A 12,951-nucleotide genomic window follows, 5' to 3' on the forward strand; every position below is an offset into this window, starting at 1 on the left:
TCCTTCTTTCTTTCTTTCTTTCTTTCTTTCTTTCTTTCTTTCTTTCTTTCTTTCTTTCTTTCTTTCTTTCCGTTTCTTTCTTTCCGTTTCTTTCCTTCCCTCTTCCTGCCTTCTTTCTTTCTTTCTTTCTTTTTTCTGTTTTCTTTCTTGCTTTTTCTTTCTTTCATTCCCTCTTCTCTCTCTCCTTCCTTCCTCCTTCCTTCCTTCCTTCCTCCTTCCTTCCTTCCTCCTTCCTTCCTTCCTTCCTTCTTTCCTTCCTTCCTTCCTTCTTTTCTTTTCCCTTTCTTCTTCCTTTCTCTTACATTCCTTCCTTCCTTCCTTCCTTCTTTTCTTTTTTCTTTCTTCTTTCTTTCTTTTTTCCCTTTCTTCTTCCTTTCTCTTACATTCCTTCCTGCATTCTTTCCTTATTCCTTTCCTACATTCATTTCTTCCTTTCTTTCTTTTTTCTTTCTTGCTTTTTCTTTCTTTCATTTCCTCTTCAATCCCTCCATTCTTTCTTTCTATCTCTCTTTCCCTTTCTATTTTCTTTCTTGCTTTTTTCTTGCTTTCATGCCATATCCCCTTCCCCCTCTGCTTCCTTTCCTCCCTTGTTTCCTTCTTTCTTTCCCTCCCTCTGTGTTTCTTTTTTTACCGTCATTCTTTCTTGCTGTCTTACCGCATTACTTTCTTGCCTTCTTACTTTCTTCCTTCCTTCTTTTTTCCTTCTTTTCTATTACCTCATACACTATCATCTCTTGCCCTCCAACACCTACCCTCCGTACCAGGCATCCACCCTTCCTCCTTGACACTTCTCATCCCCCCTCTTCCTCGGGGGCTCCTGCCTGCGCATCTCCCTAGCTTTTCCTTTCCCCGTGCACTCCTCCTTGCCAGCACTTCTCTCCTCGCCCTCCTGGCTCCCTCCCTCCTCTCCCCGCCCCCCGCCCTCCCTCCCTGCCCCTTTAAGAGCACGCTGCGCTCGGTGCGATGGTGTACTGGGCTGGGAGGAAGTTACGCACCCGGATCAGGGCTGAGATAAGAGCCGGACGCTGATTGAAAGTGAAGGCTCGCGGATTTGGGCGCAGTCCGGAGCTGGGGAGGTACGCAAGCAAGTGGGGGGACATACACTGCTCCCTGGGAAGCAGCTGAGTGAGCAGCAGGGGACCTCCGTGAGCCCTGCTGGAACCCCGAGGACATACTGCCAGTAGCGGGGGGCTGCTGGGACCCCGAGACCTCGCCACGACTTGCTGGAACTGCCTGGAGCCTCGGGGAGCTTCGGCACCCTACCCCAAGGGGCCACAGCACAGGGGGCAGTCCCCAATAGGATACCTGTCAGCCTCGCCTCAATAGAAGACCTGGTGTTCACCCCAAAGAGGTCCAGGGGTACCGCCACAGGGAGACCGACTGGACCGTCCCCTGACCGGACACTGACAGGCATCGCTCCGGAAGGACACCGGGGTGTGGCCCCCCACGAGGAGACTGCGGGGTTGACGCCGCCCCTCGAGGACACTGTTTGGACCAGCACCCCGAGAGGACTGGGGGGGGGGGGCCCGCACAAGGAGGAAGGGCGCTGGAAGGGGACCACCCGGCCCATCAAAGTTCAGTCTCCTGTGAGGGGAAACTCTACCGGCGTGCGCCCTGGAAGTGGGGGTCGGCGGAGGCCCCCATGCACGTCCTGCATCTTTTCAACTTCTGGGACACACCGGCTTCTTCTCGCGGCACAGCCCGGGGGTCACAGGAGTTGAGGACCCGCGTCCAGCAGCGCCGGGAATGACCCGCACTGGCGGCCGGAGCGTCTGACCGCCGACGGGGTAAGGAGGTGGTGGGGGGGGGAGGGGCGGGGGTTGGAGAGGCGGGGTGCCGGGGAATAACCCAGGGTGTGTGTGTGTATAACATGTAGGTATGTGGGTATGTGCACATGGACATGTATGCAGGGAGCTGGTGTGCAGGAATGGGATTATCCGGGAGAGGGGGGCGGTAGCATGCCCCCTACCCTCCTGCCCCCATCTAGGCAACACAGACCGCACCAGCTCTGAATTCAGAAGCTGTTGGTAATTATAACGATTGAAGCAACTCTGGTATTATGGCTAATACTATAACCAGGTGTTATAATCGCCCTCGGGACACGACAAGGTGTCATTTCCTGTTGATTGGAAAGTTTCTTGCCTTCTCCCTCTCCATGTTATTTCATTACTGAGTCATTTCGGTTCGCTCCGAAGTCCGGGTACACTCTAAGGTTTTGGGGAGGGGCATGCCCCGCTTTGGGACCCTAGCTGTCCTCCATCGGGCGTAGCGCCCCCTCTATCTGACCCTACCGGGTGGAGGGAGTCTGCCCACTTTTTCGGACTTTTCTTGAGGGCTGTACCCCACTCTAGGCCCGGCTGGGTGGGGAACAGACCCCACTCTATTCCGGCCTTAGATGCCCCCATCTCTAGGAACCTGCCCCCCAGGGGCTCTTCTCGCCCCCCTTGCAGATCCAGAAGGGCGAGCCTGACCCAATTGTAAAGTCTCCCTGGCGGGTTTACGCTGCAGGAGCCCCTGGGCGGGGGTCCCTTCTTTCCACACCTTATATGAGGGGGCGGGGAAGCGCTCGCCTTCCCGGGCGCGGTCTTGTGGGGTCACTTCTAGGAGAGTCTGGGGGCTCCACCTTTCGAATACCTTCCTGCCATCACTCAAGGATCTTTCTGTGCACCCCTTCCTTATCAGAAGCTTACCTCTGGGTGCTCGTTCATTGCCAGGTTCTGCCCCCCCCCCCCCTCCTCACCCCCGACGCTCTCCAAATTCTGCCCGGACTGTCTCCCTCACCAAGAACACCCCGCCACCAGCCGCCCCTTCCAGGGCCACCTAATTATAACAACCAGGCGTGTTATTCTGTATAATCACCCATCCTTATTTGTTAAAATTACAGCATCTTAGCACGTGTAAGGGGGAGGTGGGGGGGAGGGGGGGGAGTGGCACCCCCCTCTTCTGCTCAAGTCTGCCGAACGAGGCTTGATATTTGAAGGGCGCTCGCTCGTGGATTGGAAGCCGCTGGTAGCGCTCTCCTGGCAGATGGGGGCGAGAGCTGCTCTTTCAGAGCGCTGATAAAAAGGCTCTCCAGTGTCTGGAGCTGCCCCGCGCGCCTCCCCGTCTGCTGTGCCCAGCCCACCGCCCAAGCACTTGTGCCACCCGGGACACTTCACTCGCGCGCCGTTATATGGGTGCAGTCACATGCCCCGCGACTGCGGAGGACCCCCACCTCTTTCATCAGACTTGGCGTCATCTTAGATGGGGGTTGAGGGACGGGGGGTTAGACATAGGCCCACAGACCACAGCCGTGGACCTTTCGCCGAAGCGCTGTGCTGGGAGTCTTCGTCATACGCGCGCATCTGCCGCCCGAGCAGATCTGAGTCCCAGGAAGTCTCCTGGCGGAGCTGGCAGCGCCGCACAATCGCTGCTGGCATCACTATCCCCGGCCGAGGGCAGGGCGGCAGGGGTGGAGCGTTTATGGCAGGAGGGAATTGGGGACACCTGTGAATACCTTGTAGGGAGTGTCTCTCCTGCGTTAAAAGTGATAAAATGGAGGCCTTTACACACCTCAGGAGTCCTTTTGTTTAGGAGAGCGCCAATTAAATGCACAGGCTCACCCAGGAAGTGGGCAGGAAGGGGGCAACACCTAGATATCGGACACCATGTTTCTGTATGTTCCCCCTCTTTTCTACCATCCCCTTTTTTATCTACCAATTCATGACCCCTACAGCGCCCCGCTTGCCCCCACTATTAGCATCATGGTAGGTAGGTATGTAAAGGTGGAGCGCAAAGAGATTGTGCTACTTACGGGCACGCGGTCTCCACTATCACCGTGCACGCAGTCTCTACTATCCCCGTGCATGCAGTCTCAACCATCACTGTGCACGCAGTCTCCACTATCCCTGTGCACGCAGTCTCCACTGTCACCGTGCATGCGGTCTCCACTGTCACCGTGCATGCGGTCTCCACTATCACCGTGCATGCGGTCTCCACTGTCACCGTGCATGCGGTCTCCACTGTCACCGTGCATGCGGTCTCCACTATCACCGTGCATGCGGTCTCCACTGTCACCGTGCATGCGGTCTCCACTATCACCGTGCACGCAGTCTCCACTATCCCTGTGCACGCAGTCTCCACTGTCACCGTGCATGCGGTCTCCACTGTCACCGTGCATGCGGTCTCCACTGTCACCGTGCATGCGGTCTCCACTATCACCGTGCACGCAGTCTCCACTATCCCCGTGCACGCGGTCTCCACTATCACCGTGCACGCGGTCTCCACTATCCCCGTGCACGCAGTCTCCACTATCACCGTGCACGCAGTCTCTACTATCCCCGTGCATGCGGTCTCCACTATCACCATGCATGCAGTCTCCAGCCACTACCACTGTGCATGCAGTCTCCACTATCCCCGTGCACGCAGTCTCCACCATCACCGAGCACGCAGTCTCCACTGTCCCCGTGGACGCAGTCTCCACCATCACCCTGCACGCAGTCTCCACTATCACCGTGCACGCAGTCTCCACTATCACCGTGCACGCAGTCTCCACTATCACTGTGCATGCAGTCTCCACTATCACCGTGCACGCAGTCTCCACTATCATCGTGCACGCAGTCTCTACTATCCCCGTGCATGCAGTCTCAACCATCACCGTGCACGCAGTCTCCATTATCCCTGTGCACGCAGTCTCCACCATCACCCTGCATGCAGTCTCCACTGTCACCATGCATGCGGTCTCCACTATCACCGTGCACGCAGTCTCCACTATCCCCGTGCACGCAGTCTCCACTATCACTATGCATGCAGTCTCCACTATCACCGTGCACGCAGTCTCCACTATCCCCGTGCACGCAGTCTCTCCACTATCCCCGTGCACGCAGTCTCTCCACTATCCCCGTGCACGCAGTCTCTCCACTATCACCATGCATGCAGTCTCCACTATCACCCTGAATGCAGTCTCTACTACCACAATACTTACCATCTCTGTTATCACCCTACATCTGGTCTTTATTATCACTCTACTTGCAGTCGCCGTTATCACATTCGGTGTCTACTCTACTATCACGCTGCATATGGCAACTACTATCACCCTACTTGCGGTATGGGCGGTCTCTGGTAAGAGGAGTAGTCGGCCAGTCTATACATTTATTGAAACTCCTTTAAAATGAGAAACCGATTTTTGCTGCAAATTATTATTTTGCAATGTGTGATATGCGTACTCGTGATATGCGTACTCGTGATATGCGTACTCGTCTATGAAGTGTGCTTACCCTAAATAAATAATTCTCGCCTGAGCCGTGCGGCACTTCTGGGCGAAGTTTCCAATCAAGTGGCCAAACAATTGGAAATACAGATTAATAGAAATAAACGCAAATGCCCGCGGGATTCAAAGACGGTAGAAGAGAGCAGGCGCACGGAGGCGTGTAATTACCGCCCTCTTATACGCACTGTAGAGCGGGGACTTTGCGCACTCCAAGACTCGCTCCGAGAGCGGGCAGATGCGAGCAGGGCATTGACATCCAAGAGTTCCATAAACACCGCCAAGGTGGGGTCGGGGTGCGCCCAGAACAAGGGGTGACAGCATACAGTGATGTCTGTCTACGGCATCTTTCCATCCATCCGTGCCGAAGTTTCCATCCCCTCCAGAAGCCCCCCACGCCCTTCCCCACTTAACCCCTCACAAGCAGCCCGGGCCTTCCTGCTGCTCCCCATTAGTCCCTGGAAGTGCTTTTAGCGCAGAGTCCCATGGGAGGGGCGGGAGAGAGGAAACCCAGCAAAAGGGACACACGGAAAGCAGCACTTTGCCGGTAACCGCAGAAGCATTAGGGAGGCCCGAACTCTGCTGCATCGCCCCTAGGCCGCAAGCCCTTCCAGTCATCTGGAGCACGCCGCCCTTCCATCGCCCACAGCATCCAAGCATCCCTGCCTCAGAGCATCCCTGCCAGAGTGCTACCCAAAGCATCCCTGCCTCACAGCATCCCTGCCCCCAGCGTCCCTGCCTCTCAGCATCCGTGTCGGAGTGCTACCCATAGCATCCCTGCCTCCCAGCATCCCTGCCCCCCAGCATCCCTGCCTCATAGCATCCCTGCCGGAGTGCTACCCACAGCATCCCTGCCTCACAGCATCCCTGCCCCCCAGCATCCCTCCCTCATAGCATCCCTGCCGGAGTGCTACCGACAGCATCCCTGCCCCCAGCATCCCTGCCTCCAAGCATTCCTGCCTCACAGCATCCCTGCCTGAGTGCTACCCACAGCATCCCTGCCTCACAGCGTCCCTGCCCCCCAGCATCCCTGCCTCCAAGCATTCCTGCCTCACAGCATCCCTGCCGGAGTGCTACCCACAGCATCCCTGCCTCACAGCATCCCTGCCTCACAGCATCCCTGCTGGAGTGGTACCCACAGCATCCCTGCCTCCAAGCATTCCTGCCTCACAGCATCCCTGCCGGAGTGCTACCCATAGCATCCCTGCCCCCCAGCATCCCTGCCTCACAGCATCCCTGCCGGAGTGCTACCCACAGCATCCCTGCCTCACAGCATCACTGCCCCCCAGCATCCCTGCCTCATAGCATCCCTGTCGGAGTGCTACCCACAGCATCCCTGCCGCCAGCATCCCTGCTCCCCAGCATCCCTGCCTCCAAGCATTCCTGCCTCACAGCATCCCTGCCGGAGTGCTACCCACAGCATCCCTGCCTCACAGCATCCCTGCCCCCCAGCATCCCTGCCGGAGTGCTACCCACAGCATCCCTGCCACCCAGCATCCCTGCCTCACAGCATCCCTGCTGGAGTGGTACCCACAGCTTCCCTGCCTCCCAGCATCCCTGCCTCACATCATCCCAGCTGGAGTGCTACCCACAGCATCCTTGCCTCCCAGCATCCCTACCGGAGTGGTACTCATAGCATCCCTGCCGCAGTGGTACTCACCGCATCCCTGCCCCCCAGCATCCCTGCCTCACAGCATCCCTGCCGGATTGGTACTCACAGCATCCCTGCCTCACAACATCCCTGCCGGAGTGGTACTCACAGTATCCCTGCCTCACAGCATCCCTGCCTCCCAGCATCCCGGCCGGAGTGGTACTCACAGCATCCCTGCCTCACAGCATCCCTTCCCCCCAGCATCCCTGCTGGAGAGGTACTCACAGCATCCCTGCTTCACAGCATCCATGCCCCCCAGCATCCCTGCCTCACAGCATCCCGGTCGGAGTGGTACTCACAGCATCCTTGCCGGAGTGGTACTCACAGCATCCCTGCCCCCCAACATCCCTGCCAGAGTAGTACTCACAGCATCCCTGCCTCCCAGCATCCCTACCTCACAGCATCCCTGCCAGAGTGCTACCCACAGCATCCCTGCCTCCCAGCGTCCCTGCCTCCCAGCATCCCTGCCGGAGTGCTATCCACAGCATCCCTGCCTCACAGCATCCCTGCCAGAGTGGCAACAGGAGCAACCCTTCCGGGTGGCACCCACAGCATCCCTGCCAGAGTGGTACCCACAGCATCCCTGTCAGAGTGCTACCCAGAGCATCCCGGCCTCACAGCATCTCTGCCGGAGTGGACGCCCACAGCATTTCTGCCTCACAGCATCCCTGCCGGAGTGGTACCCACAACATTTCTAACCCACAGCATCCCCGCCAGAGTGGTACCCACACCATCCCTGCTGGAGGGATACCCACAGCATCCCTGACGGAGTGGTACCGACAGGATTCCTGCTGGAGTGGTACCCACGAGATCCCTGCTTGAGTGGTACCCACGGGATCCCTGCTGGAGTGGTACCCAGGGGATCCCTGCCGGAGTGGTACCCGCAGCATTGCTGCTGGAGTGGTACCCACAGCATCCCTGCTGGAGGGGTACCCACAGGATCCCTGTCACAGTGGCAACAGGAGCATCCCTGGTGAAGTTGTATCCACAGCAGCCCTGCCGGAGTGGTACCCATGGGATCCCTGCCAGAGTGGTACCCACGATATCCCTGCTGGAGTGGTACCCACAGCAGCGGTGCTGGAGTGGTACTCACAGCATCCCTGCTGGAGTGGTACTCACAGCATCCCTGCTGGAGTGGTACCCACAGCATCGCTGCTGGAGTGGTACTCACAGCATCCCTGCTGGAGTGGTACTCACAGCAGCCCTGCTGGAGTGGTACCCACGGGATCCTTGCTGGAGTGGTACTCACAGCATCCCTGCTGGAGTGGTACCCACAGCATCCCTGCTGGAGTGGTACCCACAGCACCCCTGCCGGAGTGGTACTCACAGCAGCCCTGCCGGAGTGGTACCCACGGGATGCCTGCTGGAGTGGTACCCACAGCATCCCTGCTGGAGTGGTACCCACAGCATTGCTGCCGGAGTGGTACCCACAGCATCGCTGCCGGAGTGGTACCCACAGCATCCCTGCTGGAGTGGTACTCACAGCATCCCTGCTGGAGTGGTACTCAAAGCATCCCTGCTGGAGTGGTACTCAAAGCATCCGTGCTGGAGTGGTACCCACAGCATCCCTGCTGGAGTGGTACCCACAGCATCCCTGCTGGAGTGCTACCCACGGGATGCCTGCTGGAGTGCTACCCACGGGATCCCTGCTGGAGTGCTACCCATGGGATCCCTGCTGGAGTGCTACCCACAGCATCCCTGCTGGAGTGGTACCCACAGCATCCCTGGTGGAGTAGTACCCAGGGGTGCCTGCTGGAGTGCTACCCAGGGGATCCCTGCCGGAGTGGTACCCACAGCATTGCTGCTGGAGTGGTACCCACAGCATCCCTGCTGGAGGGGTACCCACAGGATCCCTGTCACAGTGGCAACAGGAGCATCCCTGGTGAAGTTGTATCCACAGCAGCCCTGCCGGAGTGGTACCCACGGGATCCCTGCCAGAGTGGTACCCACGATATCCCTGCTGGAGTGGTACCCACAGCAACGGTGCTGGAGTGGTACTCACAGCATCCCTGCTGGAGTGGTACTCACAGCATCCCTGCTGGAGTGGTACCCACAGCATCACTGCTGGAGTGGTACTCACAGCATCCCTGCTGGAGTGGTACTCACAGCATCCCTGCTGGAGTGGTACTCACAGCAGCCCTGCTGGAGTGGTACCCACGGGATCCTTGCTGGAGTGGTACTCACAGCATCCCTGCTGGAGTGGTACCCACAGCATCCCTGCTGGAGTGGTACCCACAGCACCCCTGCCGGAGTGGTACTCACAGCAGCCCTGCCGGAGTGGTACCCACGGGATGCCTGCTGGAGTGGTACCCACAGCATCCCTGCTGGAGTGGTACCCACAGCATCGCTGCCAGAGTGGTACCCACAGCATCGCTGCTGGAGTGGTAGCCACAGCATCCCTGCTGGAGTGGTACTCACAGCATCCCTGCTGGAGTGGTACTCAAAGCATCCGTGCTGGAGTGGTACCCACAGCATCCCTGCTGGAGTGGTACCCACAGCATCCCTGCTGGAGTGCTACCCACGGGATGCCTGCTGGAGTGCTACCCACGGGATCCCTGCTGGAGTGCTACCCATGGGATCCCTGCTGGAGTGCTACCCACAGCATCCCTGCTGGAGTGGTACCCACAGCATCCCTGGTGGAGTAGTACCCAGGGGTGCCTGCTGGAGTGCTACCCACGGGATGCCTGCTGGAGTGCTACCCATAGCATCCCTGCTGGAGTAGTACCCACGGGATGCCTGCTGGAGTGGTACTCACACAGCATCCATGCTGGAGTGGTACTCACAGCATCCCTTCTGGAGTGGTACCCACAGCATCGCTGCTGGAGTGGTACCCACAGCATCCCTGCTGGAGTGGTACCCACAGCATCGCTGCTGGAGGGGTACCCACAGCATTGCTGCTGGAGTGGTACCCACAGCATCCCTGCTGGAGTGGTACCCACAGCATCGTTGCTGGAGTGGTACTCACAGCAGCCCTGCCAGAGTGGTACCCACGGGATGCCTGCTGGAGGGGTACCCACAGCATTGCTGCTGGAGTGGTACCCACAGCATCCCTGCCGGAGTGGTACCCACAGCATCCCTGCCGGAGTGGTACCCACAGCATCCCTGCCGGAGTGGTACCCACAGCATCCCTGCTGGAGTGGTACTCACAGCAGTCCTGCTGGAGTGGTACTCACAGCATCCCTGCTGGAGTGCTGGAGTGGTACCCACAGCATCCCTGCTGGAGTGGTACCCACAGCAGCCCTGCTGGAGTGGTACCCACAGCATCCCTGCTGGAGTGGTACCCACAGCAGCCCTGCTGGAGTGGTACTCACAGCATCCCTGCTTTAGTGCTGGAGTGGTACCCACAGCATCGCTGCCAGAGTGGTACCCACAGCATCGCTGCTGGAGTGGTAGCCACAGCATCCCTGCTGGAGTGGTACTCACAGCATCCCTGCTGGAGTGGTACTCAAAGCATCCGTGCTGGAGTGGTACCCACAGCATCCCTGCTGGAGTGGTACCCACAGCATCCCTGCTGGAGTGCTACCCACGGGATGCCTGCTGGAGTGCTACCCACGGGATCCCTGCTGGAGTGCTACCCATGGGATCCCTGCTGGAGTGCTACCCACAGCATCCCTGCTGGAGTGGTACCCACAGCATCCCTGGTGGAGTAGTACCCAGGGGTGCCTGCTGGAGTGCTACCCACGGGATGCCTGCTGGAGTGCTACCCATAGCATCCCTGCTGGAGTAGTACCCACGGGATGCCTGCTGGAGTGGTACTCACACAGCATCCATGCTGGAGTGGTACTCACAGCATCCCTGCTGGAGTGGTACCCACAGCATCGCTGCTGGAGTGGTACCCACAGCATCCCTGCTGGAGTGGTACCCACAGCATCGCTGCTGGAGGGGTACCCACAGCATTGCTGCTGGAGTGGTACCCACAGCATCCCTGCTGGAGTGGTACCCACAGCATCGTTGCTGGAGTGGTACTCACAGCAGCCCTGCCAGAGTGGTACCCACGGGATGCCTGCTGGAGGGGTACCCACAGCATTGCTGCTGGAGTGGTACCCACAGCATCCCTGCCGGAGTGGTACCCACAGCATCCCTGCCGGAGTGGTACCCACAGCATCCCTGCCGGAGTGGTACCCACAGCATCCCTGCTGGAGTGGTACTCACAGCAGTCCTGCTGGAGTGGTACTCACAGCATCCCTGCTGGAGTGCTGGAGTGGTACCCACAGCATCCCTGCTGGAGTGGTACCCACAGCAGCCCTGCTGGAGTGGTACCCACAGCATCCCTGCTGGAGTGGTACCCACAGCAGCCCTGCTGGAGTGGTACTCACAGCATCCCTGCTTTAGTGCTGGAGTGGTACCCACAGCATCCCTGCTGGAGTGGTACCCACAGCATCCCTGCTGGAGTGGTACCCACAGCATCGCTGCTGGAGTGGTACCCACAGCATCCCTGCTGGAGTGGTACCCACAGCATCGCTGCTGGAGTGGTACCCACAGCATCGCTGCTGGAGTGGTAGCCACAGCATCCCTGCTGGAGTGGTACTCACAGCATCCCTGCTGGAGTGGTACTCAAAGCATCCCTGCTGGAGTGGTACCCACAGCATCCCTGCTGGAGTGGTACCCACAGCATCCCTGCTGGAGTGCTACCCACGGGATGCCTGCTGGAGTGCTACCCACGGGATGCCTGCTGGAGTGCTACCCACGGGATCCCTGCTGGAGTGCTACCCATGGGATCCCTGCTGGAGTGGTACCCACAGCATCCCTGCTGGAGTGGTACCCACAGCATCCCTGCTGGAGTAGTACCCAGGGGTGCCTGCTGGAGTGCTACCCACGGGATGCCTGCTGAAGTGCTACCCATAGCATCCCTGCTGGAGTAGTACCCACGGGATGCCTGCTGGAGTGGTACTCACACAGCATCCATGCTGGAGTGGTACTCACACAGCATCCCTTCTGGAGTGGTGCCCACAGCATTGCTGCTGGAGTGGTACCCACAGCATCCCTGCTGGAGTGGTACCCACAGCATCGCTGCTGGAGGGGTACCCACAGCATTGCTGCTGGAGTGGTACCCACAGCATCCCTGCTGGAGTGGTACCCACAGCATCGTTGCTGGAGTGGTACTCACAGCAGCCCTGCCGGAGTGGTACCCACGGGATGCCTGCTGGAGTGGTACTCACAGCATCTCTGCCGGAGTGGTACCCACGGCATCCCTGCCGGAGTGGTACCCACAGCATCCCTGCTGGAGTGGTACTCACAGCATCCCTGCCGGAGTGGTACCCACAGCATCCCTGCTGGAGTGGTACTCACAGCAGTCCTGCTGGAGTGGTACTCACAGCAGCCCTGCCGGAGTGGTACCCACGGGATGCCTGCCGGAGTGGTACTCACGGTATCCCTGCCGGAGTGGTACCCACGGCATCCCTGCCGGAGTGGTACCCATGGCATCCCTGCTGGAGTGGTACTCACAGCATCCCTGCCGGAGTGGTACCCACAGCATCCCTGCTGGAGTGGTACTCACAGCAGTCCTGCTGGAGTGGTACTCACAGCATCCCTGCTGGAGTGCTGGAGTGGTACCCACAGCATCCCTGCTGGAGTGGTACCCACAGCAGCCCTGCTGGAGTGGTACTCACAGCATCCCTGCTTGAGTGCTGGAGTGGTACCCACAGCATCCCTGCTGGAGTGTTACTCACAGCAGCTCTGCTGGTGTGGTACTCACAGCATCCCTGCTGGAGTGGTACTCACAGCATCGCTGCTGGAGTGCTGGAGTGGTACCCACAGCATCCCTGCTGGAGTGGTACCCACAGCATCCCTGCTGGAGTGGTACTCGCAGCTTCCCTGCTGGAGTGCTGGAGTGGTACCCACAGCATCCCTGCTGGAGTGGTACTCACAGCAGCCCTGCTGGAGTGGTACTCACAGCATCCCTGCTTGAGTGCTGGAGTGGTACCCACAGCATCCCTGCTGGAGTGGTACCCACAGCATCCCTGCTGGAGTGGTACTCACAGCAGCCCTGCTGGAGTGGTACTCACAGCAGCCCTGCTGGAGTGCTGGAGTGGTACCCACAGCATCCCTGCTGGAG

At 59.0% G+C, this 12,951-nt stretch overlaps 1 protein-coding gene across 6 annotated transcripts in view; it reads left to right on the forward strand.

Annotated features, from left to right (window-relative positions):
* The first annotated feature begins 946 nt into the window (after positions 1–946).
* The window catches only part of NTNG2 (netrin G2), a 517,246-nt gene continuing 505,241 nt past the window's right edge, over positions 947–12,951 (forward strand). For 5 of the 6 annotated variants that reach the window (XM_069609300.1, XM_069609301.1, XM_069609302.1 and 2 more), the window contains exon 1: positions 947–1,787. The gene's annotated coding sequence lies outside the window, so the exon portion shown is untranslated. The remainder of the gene's footprint in view (positions 1,788–12,951) is intronic. The other variant, XM_069609305.1, reaches the window with a different exon arrangement.

The sequence above is a fragment of the Ambystoma mexicanum genome, chromosome 8 (assembly GCF_040938575.1).
Source record: "Ambystoma mexicanum isolate Mex_15411 chromosome 8, UKY_AmexF1_1, whole genome shotgun sequence".
NCBI classification, from domain to species: domain Eukaryota; kingdom Metazoa; phylum Chordata; class Amphibia; order Caudata; family Ambystomatidae; genus Ambystoma; species Ambystoma mexicanum.